Raw genomic sequence first — 6670 nt, 5'->3', positions numbered from 1 at the left:
AAAATATCCTTCATGTTAAATAGTAGAGGTGATAAACATTACCAGTGAAATCTACTTGATGACTTTATATCCATCCTCAGGTACTAAGGATCTGAGTGTTACTGACTGTGACTAATAATCATCAGATACATAGAGATTAAAGACACATGTGCAAACATGTGTTAGTATCATTAAAAATGTAGGAAACAGCATATCTTAAAATGGGTCCTAGGAGAGGGGCCTAGAAAGGAGGAAGAGGAAAGTTGAAACAAGAGGAGAGAGAGAGAGAGAGAGAGAGAGAGAGAGAGAGAGAGAGAGATCAGAAGGGTGAGGTCCAGAGCATTCTCGGCTTGAGGTACAGCAGGTATTAAAATCTGAAAGGGGGATACTACCACACAAGGAAACAGAACATTCCCAGACCTTAATTTTAATGGGATAATCTTAAAAAGAGGAATGGAATCAAACATTGTCAGCCACAATAAATGCCATGTGTATTATAGTCACCTGATAGCATAATAAAGTTGTCAAAGCATTTCTAGCTTACCAATAAGTCTTGCTAAGGGTGCTTATGTGTGTGGGAGAGGGGCATAGGGTTTAACACAGCTGATGATCTAACATAATTCCTATGAAAACAAAAGGGACACAGCCTTGGCCTGCTGATCTAGAGGGCTGGGTAGAGTGGAAGCAAAAACTCCACAGAGTGACTGCAGCTTTTCTGTAATCTGCTTTGATCTGAGGAAAGAGGAGCCAGACTTTCTAGAGATGGTAAACAGCCAAATCTAACCCATTTCGCATGTATAAGTCCTGGTCATCCTACAGTTGATGGGCAACTCATACCAGACAGGGGAAGGAAGCTTGTTAGGGAAGAAGGGGTCACTTTTCATATTTTAAAACTGTAATGTTTAAATTCAAACATATTTTCAGTGCCTGAGATACATTTTAATCTTGTCTTTAAAGACCCCCCGAAACAAAGCAAAATTACACTATATTTTTATGCTTTCTTGTTTTGTTATTGTCAGTTTCCCCCAAGTCTCCCATTTTACTCTGGCTTATCATCAGACTATCTGCGCTCATGGATTTGAGCCTTTGTAGAGGGAAGACTAGAGCCTGGCTTCAGATGAACCGTGTCAGTGCACCCAGTGCTCACAATACCCCAACCACGACTGTGCAGTAATTCATCTCTGTCATGCAGAAGATTGGGCACAATCTTGTACAGTTCTGCAACCAGCTTAAACATGGAGTCAGTAGGCAGGTTAAGAGAAAACTTTCAGACAGGAATATCACAGATCAGTCTTCCTTCATACTGAATGACCATATTCTGGGACAACCCATTCTGAGTGTATCCCAGATGGAGTCTTACAACTTCTCATCTGATACATCTTTGCCAACTTCCTTCTGTGGTTATGTTAGCCAGACAAGTACTTTCTAATTTCCCAGTCCATGTAGAAGCCTTGGCAGTCCATTCATGGCTGTTGCATAGGACAGGTAAAGGTCTGAAAGGGTACTGCCCACCAGGTGGCTGGTATGGACACTTACATCATCACCCTCATGGTCAATGAGGATGGTGAGGTACAAATGCATGAGCATCAGTATAGCCTAAAACATGTGAACGTCATTGTGGAACCAGTCCACCTTAGAGTCAAAGGCTCCAACGTTGCTGCCCTCCTGATAAAGATCCCCATAGATCGTTGCTGCAACACAAGGTAGTTTCACAATCAGGTCCATACAGTTTCATAAATCAACTCGCAGTACTTAGTGTGGTTGATTCTCTCTGCATATGCCTGGGCAAAGTTACTTTCACTATTGAGAGCTTGTAGGGGCTGCACTGAGCTGAGACATGGGAATTAGACTGGTAGGAAAGTTGTTCAGCATGGTGACCACAGAAGGTAGAGCTGCCTTTTTGCTCATTCTTGTGAGAGCCAAGATACCTGTTCCCCTGTTGGGTTCTGCCCAGTTACCAGAAGCCCAAATAGACTCTCAGGCAAAGGTTTTTCCCCACCCCTAACTTTGGGCATCAGTTTCTGGCATTCAGGGATAGTATGGCCTCAGAAACAGATGTCCTCATCATAATCAAAAGCTAATGTTTCCTATACAAGTCCTTCCATGCCTCTCATGCCCCCTCACATCATGTCCACTGTGATTTGGCTCACCATTGTCTTGCCATGTTGCCACTTGGTGTTTTAAATAAGAATGTCCCCCACTGGCTCCAGGCATTTGAACACTTGGTTCTCAGTTTGTGGTACTGTTTGGGGAGAGTCATGGGACCTTTAGGAGATGGCCATGCTGGAGGAAGCACATGATATGGCTTTGAGAGTGTATCGCTTGCCCACTTCCAGTCTGGCTCTCTCTGCTTCCTGTGCCTGCTTGAAGATGTGAGCACTTGGCTTTCTGCTCCAGCTGCCGCCTGCCGCCATTGCCCCACTGCCATGATAGACTCTTACCCCTCTGGAACTACACACCAATAAATTCTGCTTTTTATACATTGCCTTGGTCATGGTATTTCACCACAGCAACAGAAAAGTAACTAATATACCACTCAAAGGCCTTAATTCTGTTCCTTAGGTATCAGATTCATCAGTACATCTTTCAAGAAGTACTGGCATGCGGGCAGCAAGAACATGGCAAAAGGCGTTATTGGCTCCCAAGAGCTGTGTTGCCATAGTGAGTAAAGCCCTGACAAGAGAACTCTGGGACCTGGCACAGGGAGGAAGAGAGCTGAGGCAAGAACAAGAGCTGCCACTGCAGTGCAGGAGACCATGCTGACGGGCGGACAGGGTTGAAAGGAGGTGGCTGAGGGGACGGGTGGATGACCCGGCAGTGGTGCTCAGCCTAGAATATGCTTTAAAAATGATTTTACTAAAAGATTCTTGATTAGGTTTAATTTGTCATCCTGCCAATGACTGCTCTGCTCACAGCCACCAAGTGAGTTATGTCAGAAAAGCTGAGGTCCCTGCCTTGCCCGACCTTTCCTCAGTCCCAGCAAGGCAGCTTACCTGATGGCTCTCTGCTTTTGGTTTTCAGTTTCTAAGAAAAGAACATGATTTCCTAGTACTGATATCTTAATTGAACATTGATATCTTACTGCATGTTGCTGTGTCTCTACTCAGGCTCCCAGCTACAATAATAATACTCATCCTTGGAAACGGTCTAACCTCATTTTTTGACCTTCTTCTCCTTTTAGACTTTAAAGAAGGCTATCTGAAGATGCTTTGAGCCATGGACTTAAATAAGAGAAAGTGTAAGGATCCTTATGAATACTGGGAATGCTTGACTGCAGGTCACTGAACACTGCTGGGATGCTCACTCCTGGACAAAGCAGGGACACAGAAAACAGAGCTCTCAGAATCTCTGGACAAACTATGAAGTTGGCTCTGCAGCAACAACATGGTCCTGAGGCTGCCCACACCAGGTCAGTCAGATGGCACCCTGGTGGCAAAGGCACATTCACAAAAGGCTGAAGTTTGAGTTCTCCATGAGCTTTCCAAGTGTCTTAGAACATTCTGTCCCAAACTGGCAGAACACACTATGAATACCATTTCCATGGCTAAACTTACAGGTAAGTCCTTGAAACTGACTTGAAAAAGCAAACTCCCCAATGGAGCTGTGGGAAGTATCGCTAGTGTCTTCCTTGTTCCAGGACCAACCTAATTAAGAGCGTCCCACTATCTACCCACCAGCCTTCCTTCTTCAGACCAAAGACCCAGGCTAAATGAAAAGGCCCTCTTTGCCAGGCCTAGAGTGACCCGAGCAGGCTTTAAAGACTGAGTTCTAGTCTTTCCTTACATGTCCTGTATTAAGTCTGCCCCCCCCACACTCTGATGTGACCTGGCTCCACCTTTCCCATCCAGGTGGCTCCTCCTCCTAAGGCAAGTCAAAGGACTCCTGCTGCCTTCTTCAGCAGGCAGCCTAGCCTCTCTGAAGTCCATCTTGCAAGACCAGGCACAAATCCAAACCTCCACCACCCCAAATCCATTTCTTCCTCCTCTGACTTCCTACTGCATTTATAGTTGGCCCTCTACAATTTACCAAACCGCTTAATTATATGCTCTCAGGCCTCCGTGATCAGTTCTTGCACTTGACTCTGGCCTCCTGAGTAGATACTGAACCCCAGTGGGGCAGAAACCAGACTTGACACATTTTTATTACACCCACAGAGCACATAGTAATGTTAGTGGAGCCATTCATTAAACTTTTGTGTATATTAAACATGGCACTCCATATATGCTGTCAATTTAGTACCCACAATATGACAATGAGGAATTGTCTTTTCTGTTTTTCAGAGGAGAAAACCAAAGCTCTCAGTCACAGGGACCCAGAGCTGGCAAAGATTGAGAGGATTTAGGTCAGTGGTCTCCAAAGACTTTAATCAAAGTTTTTGACATATAAGAAAGTGGAAGAAAAAAAGTTTCCTGGAACCACCCTTTTATGACACACAGAACTAAACTAATGCCAATTTTTAAAAATGGAATGAATGATAAATGGAAGTGTGTTGTTTCATTATACAGTGAATTCCCCAAGGACAGGGACTTCCAGCCAATTTTGTTTACCATTGTGTCCCCAGCTCTTAGAGTCTGACTCAGAGTACACGGTGTATGATAAACTATTGACTGAATAAACAAAAGAAATATAATCAGCAAATGTACCTTGTGCATCCACTAAGTAAAACGAACTGTTCATGTAATGAGAAAAACAAGGTAAAAGACATTTTAGTTTGCTTGAATAAATCTCCCAGGTTCTGTGACTCAGTCCCCTCTCTGTGTCTGCAGATTCTATCTCCACAGACCTGCCAACTGTAAATTTCCCTGCAAATATTACACTGTTGGTGATGAGTGCTCTGCAGTGAGACCTGTGATGATTTGCATCTTTAGTGAACATGTTCTGATTTTTCCTTCTGGTTAAGATTCCCTAAACAATAGTTGAACAAATATTTGCATAGCAGGTGCATTGGTCTACTTATGATAAGAAATTTGCACTAGGCGTTGAAAGAAATCTAGAGATGGTGTCAGTGTGTGTGGTTTTCGAGTGTGGACTTTGTAGATGACAGTGTCACAATGTCAAGATGTTGGATGCACCTAAAGTATATGGGAGCATGTACATTGGAGCGCGTGTGCGCACGCATGCACACGCGCACACACACACACATACACATTTTGAGTATCTATGGATTTCAGCATCTGTTAGGGGCAGGGTATCTGAGCTAGTCTCCTGTGGATACTGAGGACCTGCTGGACTCTCAGGAGTATCCAGGACAAAAATGTGATGAAATTCTGTACTCCCATCTTGATGTTGAATTTGCATTTTAGATTTGTCAGAGCTGGGGCTTCGTTTGTCCTGCCTAACTCTCTCCTGCAGTCTCCCTCCACCAGCACCATCAGCCAGCTATTATACACCATGACTGTTCAGATTATAGAACTATTTTGTACCACTTCCTGGAAAAAAAAGAGGGAGGGGACAGTGGCAAGCCCCAGGAGTAGGCTGGCCCATAATATCAACGGAGAGGCCATCTGGAGCCCCAGCGTAGAAGGAGGCCTAAGAGCAGCAAGTGCACAGTCTGAATTTCTCACAAGCTGTAGGGCTGAAGAGAGGCTGCTATTATGCAGGGTCCTATTTGAATTTATTCTTTACTCTTCATTTGTACTAAAAAGCTCAGATCAAAACAAAACCACTTTTTTATTTGTTATTATTTTTGTCTTCAGACAAGACCTCACACTATAGCCTATGCTGATCTGGACCTTGCTATGTAGCCCAGGCTAGACTCCTCCTGCTCTAGCTTTCTGAGTATCAGGACTACAGGTATGTACCACATACCTGACTTACTTTTTTTTCCTTTTTCCTTAAATTATGCGGAGAGTTTCTTTAGTCGTTTATTTTTTGCTTAGTTGGTTCATTGATTTGGCCCCAAAGCCGCAAGTCTGCTAAATAAGTGTTCTACCACTGAGCCACACCCTCAGCCCCTTATTCTCTTATGACATATGTATGTGAATTCACTCTTAGAGACTAAAGAAAAGCATTTATATTCTGTCTATACTCCCTATATTTTTATAATGATCTATTTTATTGTCTATTCATGTGTATGTGTGTATGTGTACATGTATGGAGGGTGCCCATGGAAACCAGAAGAGGGCACTGGAGCCTCTGGAACTGGAGTTACAGGAGGTTTTGAGATACCTGATGTAGGTGTTGGGAAATGAACTCAGGTCCCCTGGAAAGCAGCAATTGCTCTTAACCACTGAGTCATCTCTTCAGCCCCACCTACGGTTTTCTCATTGGCATTAACAACAAGTGGAATCAAACCTCCAATAAGTTCAAGCTAAGTGAGATAAGAGGTATATAACTTACATAAATAAATAATAGAAGCAAACACTAAACAGCACATGGTCTTAACATGATTATTTGAAACTCTATTAATTTTTTGAGGTGTGGGGGGTAGGATCAAACCATAACTATGTTAAAATATCAAAAATAAACCAAGCCAAAACTTTGAAGCCCTAATTACTGTGGAATTTTCTTTTTTAATTAAAAATTTTAAATTTATTTTTATTTTATGTGTCTAAGAGTTTTGCCTGCAAAACTGTATGTAAGTACACCAAGTGCAGGCAGTGCCCACAGAGGCCAGAAGAGGGTGCATAATATGCTGGAACTGGAGTTATAGATGGTTGTTAGCCTCCATATAGGTGCTGAGAACCAAACC

The 6670-nt window shown here is 43.1% G+C and overlaps 1 pseudogene; it reads right to left on the bottom strand.

Annotated features, from left to right (window-relative positions):
- Window positions 1–957: 957 nt before the first annotated feature.
- The window catches only part of LOC103738484, a 13712-nt pseudogene continuing 7999 nt past the window's right edge, over window positions 958–6670 (bottom strand).

Source organism: Nannospalax galili, unplaced genomic scaffold (genome assembly GCF_000622305.1).
Source record: "Nannospalax galili isolate Female #2095 unplaced genomic scaffold, S.galili_v1.0 scaffold898, whole genome shotgun sequence".
Classification (NCBI taxonomy): Eukaryota; Metazoa; Chordata; class Mammalia; order Rodentia; family Spalacidae; genus Nannospalax; species Nannospalax galili.
Note: the sequence above shows the minus strand (reverse complement) of the source record. Positions and strands in the feature narration are given on the sequence as shown.